This window comes from Ailuropoda melanoleuca, chromosome 15 (genome assembly GCF_002007445.2).
Source record: "Ailuropoda melanoleuca isolate Jingjing chromosome 15, ASM200744v2, whole genome shotgun sequence".
Lineage (NCBI taxonomy): Eukaryota > Metazoa > Chordata > Mammalia > Carnivora > Ursidae > Ailuropoda > Ailuropoda melanoleuca.
The window spans coordinates 17,952,355-17,966,914 of NC_048232.1; positions in this window are offsets into that span (position 1 = coordinate 17,952,355).

The window sequence follows — 14,560 nt, forward strand, 5'->3', positions numbered from 1 at the left end:
GAAGGATCCTAAGCTCACCTGGCCCCAGAGACATACCTAGACAATGGCCGTATCAGTGCATCCAACCCAGAAACAGCCAAAATACAGACTTCCCAGGCAAAATGGACTTTCGACAGTTAATTCTAGGGAGGAGGACAGATCAGAAAGGGTAGAAGGAGCAGAGATGCAGTCAGGAACCAAACTCCTAAGAGACCAACCATAAGCTGGAGGGAGATCACCACACAAAAAGGGGGATTAGCAGACCCAGCCCTAGGTAGCACAAACACAAGGGACCTGCACTAGAAAGACAAGTTCCCCTAACAACTGGCTTCGACAGTGGGGCTCAACTTTGAGTTTTTGTAACCAGCAGGGCTTACACCTGGGTACTTTAAAAATCGGCAAGTTTGCTCTGGGAGAGCTGGAGGGTAGTAAGAAACTGAGTTCCAGCCCTTAGAGACAGAGCATAACAAACAACCCTGCCAAGTTACAGCACAGAAACAGCAGTCTGAAAGTACCTGGAGTATACTGGAAGTAGATTTATTTAAGAATCCCAAAACTCATGCTGAGGGGGCCTTCTCCAAGAACAAAAGCGCTCACAAATGCTATCCGCCCCCCACCATGCCCAATCCCAGTGTAGATTGCCAGACACCTTCAGGAAACAGCAAGAACACCATTCACCTAACTTGATAATTGCTTGAGTCCCACACTCCCCCCCCACCATTCTCCTGCAGATTTGTCCCATCCAACCAGCCTACTCACCAGGAGTCCTTCCTAAGCAGCTCCTGAACATCTCATTCCTGCAAACAGCCCTGTCAGAGACAGCACCACTCAAAGGGATTCTTGCTCTGGGAAGAGGAGCAGATAAACACACTAGTATATTGGGAGTCCTGGCACCCAAATCTTACAACTGACAGTACAAAGAGAGTGTCACGCCCATCAGTGCATCTGAAGCCCAGGCAGCATCTAGCTTAAGTTCTGGCCCCATTTACCAACAAATGCCTCTCAGGGGACAAGGCAAGGAGAGCACCCTACAGCCCAGTGCTATCTGCAGCACCAACAGATAGACAGAAGTATTTCTCTGTTCTGACTGCTGACACTGCCTAACTACAAGCCCACAATGGCCCCAGACTAGCTTCTTAACAGGACAAAACCCAAACCCTGCCCAAAATAGGCAAAGTGGGCCCCTGCAGCCCACTGGACTGAAAGTAAACAAGGCCCAGCCACCACAGTAGGGCACATACAACTCACACAGGAGACACCCCTGAAACACCTAGTTCTGGTGAACAAGGGATACTGTGCTACAAGGAACTCTTCTTTATAAAGCCACTACTTTAAGATCACAAAACATAACTGACTTTCCTACTACACAGTAACAAACCCAGAAAGTTAAAAAATGAGACTAAGGAATATGTCCCAAGTGAAAGAACAGGACAAAATAACAGCAAAAGAGCTAAAAGAAGGGGAGATAAGCAATATACCTGATAGAGAACTAAAAAAAAAATGGTCCTAAAGATACTTACTCGACTAGAGAAAAGAGTGGAAAATCTCAATGATACATTCAACAAAGAGAGAAAACAAAAAAGGACCAATACGAGATTTCAAAAACTCAATAATAGAAATTAAAAATACGTTAGAGGGGCGCCTGGGTGGCACAGCGGTTAAGCGTCTGCCTTCAGCTCAGGGCGTGATCCCAGCATTATGGGATCGAGCCCCACGTCAGGCTCCTCTGCTATGAGCCTGCTTCTTCCTCTCCCTCTGCCCCTGCTTCTGTTCCCTCTCTAGCTGGCTGTCTCTATCTCTGTCGAATAAATAAATAAAATCTTTAAAAAAAATTTAAAAAAATACGTTAGAGAGGGGCACCTGGGTGGCTCAGTCATTAGGTGTCTGCCTCCAGCTCAGGTCATGATCCCAGGGTTCTGGGAATGCACCCTGTGCTGGGCTTCTCTCTCTCCCTCCTCCTGATGCCCCCCTCCTCAACTTGTGCTCACTCTCTGTCAAATAAATAAATAAAATCCTTAAAAAAATACACTACAGAAAATCAATAGATTAGAGAGAAAAGAACAGATCAGGGAACTGGAAGACAGAGTAATAGGAACCAAGTTGAACAGCAAAAGGAAAAAAAATGAGAGTAGGTTAAGGGAACACAGCAACATCAAGCAAAAGAACATTTGCATCATAGGGATCTTAGAAAGAAAAGAGACAAAAGTGGGACAGAATATTTATTTGAAGAAATAATAACTGAAAATGTCCCTAAACTAGGGAAGGAAACACACTCAGATCCAAGAGGGACAGACAAATTTTAAAAGCAGTCAGAGAAAAGAAAACAGAAACATACAAGGGAAACCCCATAAGACTATCAGCTGATTTTTCAGCAGAAACTTTGCATGCCACAAGTGCTGAAAGGGAAAAAAGAGAAAAAAAGAAAAAAGTGCAACCAAGAATACTCTATCCACCAAGGCTGTCATTCAGAATACAAGGAGAAACAAAGAATTTCCCAAACAAAAGAGTTCATCACCACTAAACCAGCCTTAAAAATGTTTAATTCTTTGAGTGCAAAGAAAAGGCCATGATCAGAAGTTAGAAAATCATGAAAAGAAAATTCTTAACAGGTAAATAAAAACATGATAAAAGTACTAGATTAATAATGCATAAAACCAGTACAGACATTAAAGCCCAAGTGCAGTAAAATCAATTCTATAGATAAAACCGGTCAACAGGCTCACAAAATAAAAGGATCAATGGTATGACACTGTATATATAAAAAGTGGTGGTGGGAAGGGTAAAACTTTAGTGCTTTTAGAATGGGTTCAAACTTAAGTGACCATCAACTCACTGCAGGATGCTACATATCAATCTCACAATTATCACATATCAAAAATCTGTAACAGATATGCAAACAATAGAGAAAAAGGAATCCAAGCACATTTCTAAAGAAAATCAGCAAACCACAAGGGAAAAGAGCAAGGAAAGAAACAGGAAGGAACTATGCAAACAACCATAAAACAAGTAACAAAATGTCAGTAAGTACATACCTATTGATAATCAGTTTGAATGTAAATGAACTAAAAACTCCAATCAAAAGACATAGGGTGACTGAATGGATAATAAAGCAAGACCCAGGGGCCCCTGGGTGGCTCAGTCAGTTAAGCATCTGACTCTTGGTTTCAGTTCAGGTTGTGATCTCAAGCCCTGCATCAGGCTCTGTGCTCAGTTTGGAGTCTGCTTGTCCCTCACCTTCTGCTCCTCTCCCTGCTTTCTATCCCTTAATCTAAAAAAAAAAAAAAAAAAAAAAAAGCAAGACCTATGTATATGCTACCTATAAGACTCACTTCAGATATAAAGACACATGCACACTGAAAGCAAAGAGATGGAAAAACATTTACCATGCAAATGGAAGCAAAAAGAAAGCTGGGTAATAGTACTTAATATCAGATAAAACAGACCTTAAACAAAGACTAAGAAGAGATAAGGGCACTACCCAATGATGAAGGGAACAATCCAACAGTGGGATATAACAATTGTAAATATTTACACACCCAACATGGAAGCATCTAATACATAAAGCAACTTTTAAAAGCTATAAAGAAACTGACAATAAAATAATAATAGTGGGGGAATTTAACACCCCACTTACATCAATGGATAGATCATCCAGACAGAAAATCAACAAGGAAACAATGGCTTTGAATGACACATTGGACTAGATGGATCTAACAGATATATTCAGAACATCCCACCCAAAAACAACAGAATACACATTGTTTTCAATGACACATGGGACAGCCTCTAGAATAGATCACATGCTGGGCCACAACACAAGTCTCAGCAAATTCAAAAGGACTGAAATTGTATCATGCATCTTCTCCAACGACAATAGTATGAATGTGTAAATCAAAATCTGGACAGAACACAAATACACGGAGGCTGAATAACATCCTCCTAAACAGCAAATGGATCAGTCGATAAATCAAAGAAAAATCAACAAATACATCCAAACAAATGGAAATGAAAACCCAACAGTCCAAAAATCTCTGGGATGCAGCAAAAGCTGTTCTAAAAGGGAAGTTTACAGCAATACAGGTCTACCTCAAACAGAAAAATCTCAAATAAGCAACATAATCTTACACTTAAAGGAGGAAGAAAAAGAAAAAGCCCAAAGCCAGTAGAAGAAACAAAATAATAAAGATTAGGGCAGAAATAAATGAAATAGAGCCTGAAAAAAACGAGGAACATCAATGAAACCCGTACTATTTTTTTTAATATCAACAAAACTGATATACCTTCACCAGACCCAACCACTAAGAGAGTGGACTCGAAGTATAATATCAGAAATGATATTATAGGAGAAATACCAACCAAAACTGCAGAAATACAAAGGATTATAGAGATTATGAAAAACTATATGCCAACAAATTGGACAACCTAGAAGAAATGCATAAATTGCTAGGAACATAAAATCTTCAAATCCGAATCAGGAAGAAATACAAAATTTGAACAGTTTAGTACTACCAATGAAATTGAGTCAGTAATCAAAAAAACTATTCCAAAAAATGTAAGATGAAGGAAAAATTCCAAATTCATTAGACAAGGCCAGCACTACCCTGATACCAAGACCAGTTAAAGACACTGGGGGGCTGGAGAGGGGACAGGGAGACAAGAAACAAAAAAAACTATAGGCCGGTATCTCTGATGAACATAAATGCAAAAATCCTCAACCAAATATTTCCAAACTGAACCCAACAATACATTAAAAAAAAAAAATCACCACAAGCCAGTGAAATTTATTCCAGGGCAAGAGTGGTTCCATATTCATAAATCAATCAATGTGATACATCACACTAACAAGAGAAAGGACAAAAACCATACTATCATTTCCATAAGTGCAGAAAAAGCATTCATCAAAGTATAACATCCATTCACAATAAAAACTCCCAATGAAATTGATTTAAAGGAAACATACCTCAACATAATAAAATGCCATATATGAAAAACCACAGTTAACATCAAACTCAATGATGACAAACTGAGAACTCATCCTCTAAGATTAGGAATTAGACAGAATGTCCATTCCTACCACTTTTACTCAAAAGAGTACCAGAAGTCCTAGCCACAGCAATTAGACAAGGAAAAGAAATAAAAGGCATCCAAATGCATAACAAAGAAGTAAAACTTTCACTATTCGCTGATGACATGATACTATCTACAGAAAACCCTAAAGATTCCACCCAAAAACTACTAGAACTGATACATGAATTCAGTAAGGCCACAGGATACAAAGTTAGCATACAGAAATCTATTGCACTTCTACGCACTAATAATGAAGCAGCAGAAAAAGAAATTAAGAAAATAATCCCATTTACAATTGCATCAAAAATAATAAAATACCTGGGAATAAACTTAACCTAGGAAGCGGAAGATTTCTACTCTGAAAACTATAAAACACTGATGAAAGAATTTGAAGATGACACAAATGGAAAGTTATTCTATGTTCATGGATTGGCAGAGCAAATAATGTTAAAATGTCCATGCTATCCAAAGCAACCTACAGATTTAATGCAATCTCTATGAAAATACCACCAGCACTTTTCACAGAGCTAGAACAAAGAAACCTAAATTGGTATGGAACCACAAAAACTGTCAATGGCCAAAACAATCTTGAGAAAGAAAAAAGCTAGTGGTATCATAACCCAAGATAAAAAAAGCCACAGTAGTCAAAACAGTACTGGTACTGGCACAAAAACAGACACACAGATCAACAGAACAGAGAACCTGGCAATAAACCCATGTGTTATGGTCAATTAATCTAAGAGGAGACAATTAATCTAAAGGAGACAAGAATATACAATGAGAAAAAGATAGTCTCTCCAGTCAGTGATGCTAGGAAACCTGGACAGCTTCATGTAAAGAATAAAACTGAAATACTTTCTTGCATGACACACAAAAATAAACTCAAAATGGATTAAGGGCCTAAATGTGAGATCTGAAACCATGAAATTCCTAGAAGAAAACACAGACAGTAATTTCTATGAGATGAGCCACAGAAACATTCTTCTAGGTATGTTTTCTCTGGCATGGGAAACAAAAGCAAAATTAAACTATTGGGACTACATCAAAATAAAAAGTTCTTACAGTGAAGGAAACCATCAACAAAACAAAAATGCAGCCTATTGAATGGGAGGAAATACTTGCAAATGATAAATCTAATAAGGGGTTAATATCCAAAATATATAAAGAACTTATACAACTCAATACCCAAAACACAAATAATCCAATCTAAAAATGAGCAGAGGACCTGCAGAGACATTTTACCAAGGAAGATACACAGATGACCAACAGATACATGAAAAGATGCACAGCATACTAATTATCAGGGAAACGAACAACAAAACTACAATGAGATATCAACTCACACCTGTCAGAATGACTAAAATCAAAAACACAAGAAAGAGTAAGTTTTATTCCAGAATAAAAGAAAACTTTGTGCGCTGCAGGTGGAAATGTATATTGGTGCAGCCAATGTGGAAAACAGTTTGGAGACTCCTCAGAAAAATAAAAATAGAATTACCATAGGATCCAATAATTCCACCACTGGGATTTACCCAAAGAAAATGAAAATACTAATTTGAAAAGACAGACCCCTGTATTTATTGCAGTGTTGTTTAGAATACCCAATCCAAGTGCCCATCCATAGATGAATATAGATGATGTGACAGATACAGAGATACAGAGATATATACACACAATGGAGTTTTACTCAGCCACAAGAAGGAATGAAATCTTGCCATTTGCAACAACATGGACAGACCTGAGGGTATAATGCAAAGTGAAACAAGCCAGAGAAAGACAAATACCATACGATTTCACTGATGGAATTTAAGAAAAACAAACTTAACAAAGAAAATAAGAGACAGAAGAAACAGACTATCATATACAGATACGTGGTAGTTACCAGAAGGGAGGTGGCTGGGGGGTTGGTAAATAGATAAAGGGGATTAAGTGTACACTGTGTTTATGAGCACTGAGAAATGTATAGAATTGCTGAATCTTTTTATTGTACACTTGAAAGTAATGTAACACTGTATGTTAATTACACTTTAAAATGAAGTAAAATTGGGTGCTTGGGTGGCACATTAGGTTAAGCGTATTCCTTCAGCTCAGGTCATGATCCTGGGCCCCTGGGACCTTGTCCTGAATGTGGCTCCCTGCTCAGCAGGGAGTCTTCTTCTCCCTCTCCCTCTGACCCTTCCCACCCTAACTCGTGCTCTCTCATGTGCTCTCTCTCAAATAAATAAAATCTTTTAAAAAAATGAAATAAAATTAAAATGTTATTTACTTATTTTTAATGAAAGTAGGAAAAAAAAGGTATGAATTCCCAGTTATGAGTAAGTTCTGAAGATAAAGTACACAGCACGATGACTATAGTTAATAATACCTTATAAAATAGATTTAAAAGTTGCTAAGAGAGTAAACATTAGAATTCATCACAAGAAAAAAAAACTACAGGAGCTGACAAGTGTTAACTTATAATGGTGATCATTTCAAAATACATACATATAGAAAATCGTTTTATAGAGTTTAATACGTTATAGGTCACTTATGTCTCAATAAACCTGGGAAAAACACAATTCTTTACTATAAAAAATAATTTGCATTACTGAATGCTAACAAGCTTGAAAATCCAGATAAAATCAGTGACTTTCTAGGAAAATTCCAATAAAAAATTAATCTAAGAGAAGATTGAACACCATGTAGTAACCATAGAGGAGCGGAGAACGCAAAATCACATATGGCTTCCAAGGAAATTATGACAAATCTAGGATCAGATTTCTGCGCTACTTAAAATATTCTAAACCATCATTCCGCTTTCCAATTATAATACCTGCATTACACTGTTAATAAAACTAGAAGATGGCAAAGAAAAATATAATTTTGACTCATGTCACATATAAAAATTGACACAAATATGCTGGATTAAATTTTGCCTTTTCTTAAGCAGGCCAATTAAGTTCACTCTGATGGGAATTTGCATCTTAAGCAAAGACACATGAGAATGAATGGTCGTTTTACTGAAGGTAACAGAGGCTGAGGCATCTGATAGGAAATGCCCAGGTGACTGTGACCTCATTCCTGCTGCTATGATATTCAAAGCAAGTCTGTGAAAACTTCACATGTTCTGGTTATTCTGATTTTTCTTTTAATTTGTGAGCTCCCTAGTATCTTTCCAACATATCCCTTTTTCTCGCTTAAGATGATCATGATCAGTTTTAGTTGCTAACAACCAAAGAAAACCAAATTAAGCATAAATTAGGGCTTGCCTTGTCAGCTGGAGGTGCCATAAAAAAATACTTTTTGCTGGGTGCCTTAAACAACAGAAATTCATTTCCAGTTCTGAAGGCTGCGAAGTCCAAGATCAAGGTACTCACAAGGTAGGTTTCATTCTAAAGCCTCTGCTTTTGGCATATAGGCAGCTGCCACTCACCATGAGCTCACATAATCTCTTCCTTGCCTGAGAAGAGAAAGGGGAAGTAGGCTCTCTGGTCTCTCCTGAGGGCACTAATCCCATCACCATGTTGATGGGGTTTTGGAATATAAGTGAGATTCAGTGGAGTGAGGACCCGACTACCAAGAAAGAATTCTTGAGACGTCTTTGGTGCAAAATGGTGGTCTTATTAAAGCGTGGGGACAAGACCCGGGGACATAAAGAGCTGCTGCCCTGGGTTTGTGAGGTGTGGCTGATTATATACTTGGGAGTTGGGGGAGGTAAGGAAAGGGAGGTTTCAAAAGGATTTTTGTATGTTAAAGAAGACTCACAGGACAAGGAGGTCTTGCCATTGTCTAGTTAAAGTTATTTTTCCCTCTAATAAGGAATTAACAAGTAACATAGTTGGGAGCTTCCCCAGGAACATTACACTTTGCCTGCTTTAAGTATCTGTCAATGGGCTACAGACTATAAGGACATTTAGTTGTATCTACATTCCCTTCTGGAAGCCAGGCCATTGATAGAAATGCTTTGTTCTTGGGGCACCTGGGTGACTCAGTTGGTTGAGCATCTGCCTTCTACTCAGGTCATGATCCCAGGGTCCTAGCACCGAGCCCAGCATCCGGCTCCCTGCTTAGTGGAGAAAGACAGCTTCAACCACTCCCTCTCCCTCTCCCTCTGCCTCCCCTGCCAAATAATGTTGTCTTACTCGCTATCTCAAATGAATAAATATTTTTTTAAAAGAAATGCTTTGTTCTTGTAAATTCCTAAGATTTTTGTAAACTAAGGGAGAGTCATGTCTTGCAGGATTGTAATCTCTATAAATTAACTATTTGTTTTTCCTTTAGGGCAGCCAGAAGTGCCTAAGGAATATCACACATATCCCATGGGGGGGGGGATTTGTGGGGTGCCAGCTTCTGCTTGTCCTCAGCTAGCCCTCTGTTCCCTCATCAACGTGGTCTCCACCTCACCTAAATCTCATCACTTCCTGAAGGTCTCATCTCCAAATACCATCAAATTATGGTTAGGGCTTCCACAAGTCAATCTTGGAAGATGCAAACAGCAGTACTATTATATAGAGCCTGCAATGTTTTGGGTGTTTTTGTGCGTGCGTGCCATTAGTAGTTCAGAGACAATGGCTGGGGGAAATATATTAAGAACTGGCTGAAAATATAATAGAGTAAGAATGTAAAGTTTAGATTCTGATTTAGACAATGACCTGTGATTACAGATCAAGAATGGATTAAGACATTTATTCCTTTAGGTTTCTAACAATTCCTTCAGTCTCCTTTACAGATAAATTCTGCACACTGTCCATTATTATGATTAATTATATTAATTAAAAGTTAAGTCTTTAAAAAAATCATTATAATATTAAATATTATCTTTATAGATTTTTCAGAAAGTTTTCCATGATATGAGAATAGAATGTAAGAGCAGGACAGATAAAAGCAACTTTTTTTAGAAACTACTAATTTTAGAGGCACCTGGGTGGCTCAGTTGGTTAAGCGTCTGTCTACCGCTGAGGTCATGATCACAGGGTCCTGGGACGGACCATCAGGTCAGGCTGCCTACTCAGTGGGGAGACTGCTTCTCCTTCTCCCTCTGCCCCTCCCCCACTCTTCCGCAGGTGCGCATGCTCACTTGCTCGCTCTCATTCTCTAATAAATTTTTTAAAAAACTACTTTCAAAATAAAAAAAATTACTGGTCAAGGTGAGTTAACACTGAATTAATTAAGCTACTAAAACTGCTTTTTAAACTAAAGCATGAAGAATCATATATGTATCTGCCAAATTTACATAGATTCGATTTCGTAGAACACAATTCCGTTTAACTTTGCCAAATTGTGTTTATTCCCAACAAATACAATTCCACTTAACATTCACTGTTCTAATAAGCATTCCATGGTGAAGATTTGGAAATATGTTATTCCTCAGAAATCAACTCATAGGGTCTTGCTTTTGTTTCCGATGCAAATGTGTAAAATATTAAACTGTATTAAACTTGGAAACCAAATAAAATAAAGGCCTACATATTAATCTGTACGTGGCAATAATTTTCAAGAATTGAAGGGTATTTTAATGCCATATTAAAGCATACTTATTGCTAGGTAATGCTCGAACTTGAAATTATAATCACATTAATATTAAGAAAGATAATAACTTATGTGTACCCACAAAGTAGTGATGATTTCCTAGCTTTGGTTAGCAGGAAATGTATTCATTTAAATGACATTAGTTCTGTCCAGGTAGATAAGCAGCACACTCAAACCCATGTGTAATTCTATGCTGTGTCTGTATTCAGGTACTACATTATATAGAAAGAAAGGAAAAGTCTAAGGACAACAGACGACATGTGATTCAATAAAGAGCTTTGCAGTGATGGTACTAACTACTGATACAAGTCTAGGGTTCTCAAGTGCAATAAAGACATAGATGCAGATACAGATACAGGTCTGTCAATGCAGATTGTGTATAGATCTGTGCATATGCAGGTAGGTTGGTAAGTAAATAGATCCAGAGAGAGAACACGAGATCATATTCTGGTTTGTGTCACATCTTGAGATTGAGGCCTAAATCCTTTCTTTTGATACCATTCTTTAGTCCATCCATATCTAATTAAGACAGCTTTACGATGTCGTAGAGAGAAGTCACCTCTGGGTGACTGCCCCTGGGCCAAGACATAAAGTGCTCTTGGTGGTCGAATTCTTAGGTCACCTCCTCTATGTCTGCACAGTTCTTAGGTTCAAGAGCTCTGCTGCTCAAGAAGGGCCAACTGTGACAGTCTAGAGGGAGATCTTTCCCCTGCAGGTATAATAGAGGAAAATACTGAAGAACTTACAGAGAAGTTTAAGAACAACTTCGTATAGACATTTTCCCTTTTTAATCTAAAATTTATCAATTTACATTCTTAATAATGTGTCTTTTGGAAAATTATGCTTTTGCTAGTGCTTATAAAGCCATAAAAATCACTCCAGTTTTTTATAAATTTGCATATTTTCCTACAAAATGGATCTCTGAAAAAATTGTTAGAAAAAACACAAAATGAGTCCCTGAAAAGCTGTTAGAAAAAGACACTGGAATTTCACTTTTTGAAGGACATCTGATGAATTATACCATAATCAGAAATATTTTATTATAAAATTAAACAGAATAAAATATTTAACATTTTCATTTAAATTATAAATGTTAGCAGAAGAAAATGGTGCAATGTAGCCCTGTCACACCCTAAAGTATGGACACAAGACAAATTATGCATGTGCCAACTAACACTTTTGTGACCTGCAGATTCCTGAAAACAAATTTCAAGATTCTCAAGAGTGCCAGATATTTTACCCCTAATGGATACCTATTTGGCAGATACCCATTTGCAGTTCCCTGAAGCATTTGCATTTCTCCACACTTAAGCTACTTGCCAGATATAAATATGAAAATAGACAATTTCTAATTCAGAGGGCTGACAGTTCAGTGCTTAGTATTATACATTTCAATGCTTGATCATTTAGTATTGCCACAATAATTAAAACCAATTCTTTGAAATTGAATTACTCATTTGATGTGCCTTACGTTAACTGCAAAACCACCTACCACACTGAAAACACACATCGGAAAGAGGCTATCTTTCCCAGGAAAGCCTGCCTCGGTATGATTATTTCTATGTGATGTTACAGAAAAAGCTTTGACAATAGGCACATATCAATTCCACACAATTCAGCTCGTCCTTCTATGATTGATGCATAATAGATACTATTACAGTTGTTCCAACATTCTTGTTCCTCTTTGTCACTCTCTATCATACCATGACTCGAAAGACAATGAGCAAAATGCTGCTTTTGAAAAGCTTTGATCTACTGCAGCATCTAGAGGCAGAACTGAAAAGAAAGAAAGGGGGATGGAAAGAGATTACAGAAAACCAGTCACTGCTCATTCCCATGCAGAGCATAAACACATCACCAAGCCAAAGATTAGAACAAATGTAGTTCAATTAATGCAAGAAAATGTGTCTGATGTGTTTCTATCAATCATATGACAGCAATAACTATAATTTAAAAGTTTAAAAATTAGAAAAGTTGATATTAGGATTAAAAACTCAACTTTTTTTGTTTTGCTTTATCGGAACTAAATGTGTTATATGACAACTGAAAAGACAAATATTCTATTTTTCCAATGCCTTTTGGATCTAAAATACCACTACAAGTAAAAATAAAATAGAAAGTATTAGTAAAAACACCAGTGTTATTTCTTCATATGGAGGGATCTACACTTAACATTCCTCTTATTGCCTGGAGTTCATACTGTCTATAGATTTTTGATGGTATATTTTGAAATATGATGCCCTGAAATGTATTTTATAAAGCAAGTTTACTATTTTTCCTACCACAGTAAGGAATGAAAAGACTCCATCTTATTGCTTGCTGTTTAGAACAAAGTATTTTTAAACTTTCACTAGTATGTTTGATAGTGCTGTTAAGTATGAACAGAACAAAATGGTGTTCACCTTTTCCATTAAATTCTTTACTACATTAATTACAGGTATTTTAGAAAAAGTTTACCGATTTTAGGATTAAAGACTTCATTAAAACACATTTGTATTTTCAATGTATAACAAATGTGTTTTAACAGGAGATCAGGTCTTAGTTAATTGATAGCTTGTTTCAAGACTATAGCAGTTTTTTCCCTACAGATTTCCTACGTCTATACAGGAATATTGTTATACTATTTTTTTAAGTGACTGCTATAGGGTTTACAATATACATCATTAACTTACCATAATCAGCCTTCAAATATCACTTCATATGAAAGAATCTTAAAATAGTATCCTTCCATTGCCTCCCTCTTAATTTTATATGTTGTTTTTGTCATTCTTTTTACCTCTATATATGTCAGAACTCCACAAGGCACTGTTATTACCTCTGCATTATCTCTTAAAGCAATTAAGATTATGAAAAATATCCATTATATTTTACCATGATTTTCTTCTAAAGATTTATTAACTTGAGAGAGAGAGAGAGAGTGGCGCATGTGAGTGTAGAGGGAGGGGCAGAGGAAGAGAATCCCAAGCAGACTCCCTACTGAGCATGGAGCCCTTATGAAGCTTAATCCCACAACCCCGAGAGATGAGGACTTGAGCCAAAATCAAAAGTAGGACGCCCAGCCGAGTCACTCAGGTGCCCCATATTTTACCATGATTTCTACCCTTTCCTCTACACTATTTCTCTGAGTAGTTCTCAATTTCTATCCATTATTATATTCCTTTCTTTAAAGAACTCCCTAAACATTTCTTTAGCACAGGCCCGAGGCAATAAATCCTCCCAGCTTTTGTCTACTTCACAAAAGTTTTATTTTGCATTAGTTTTTAAAGATATGTCTGACTAACAAAGTCTATGTTGGAAGGTTTTTCTTTCATTAAAGATGTCATTTCATTTTCTTCTGGGCTGTATACTTGCTAATGAAAAGTCTGATTAAATTATTACCTTTGTCCCTTTATATATAGCTTTTTATTTTGTTTACTTTCAACTTTTTTTTTTTAATCACTAAGTTTTAGCTATTTGACTATGATATGTATAAATGTTTTGGGAAATTTATCCTGCTAGGATTTTTTTGGGATTCCTGTATATGTGGCCTTTTTTTTTTTCCATACACTTTAGAAAAATCTGAGGCCATTATCTTTTGATACTCTGGTTCCCTCATTCTCTCTTCTTTTGAGCCTCCAATTTCATGCACGTTAGATCATCTAATATTGTCTTAAGGTTCTTGACTGCTCTGTTCTATTTTGGATGCTTTTTTTTATCACCTTTTTTTTATTATTATTTTTTTATCCATGGGTTTCTTTTCAATAATGGCTATTGATTTACTTGCAAATTTATTTATTTTTTCTCCAGCTGTGGTTGGTCTGCTTATAAGCCCACTGGAGAAATTCTTCACCTCTGATGCTGTATGTTTTATTTTCAGTTTTTTTTTTTAAGATTTATTTGAGAGAGAAAGAGGGAGTGTGCATGAGCAGGGGGAGGGGTAAAGGGAGAGGGAAAGAGAGAATCCCCAAGCAAACTCCTCTCTGAGTGGAGAGCCTAATGCAGGGCTCCATCCCAGGACCCTGAAATT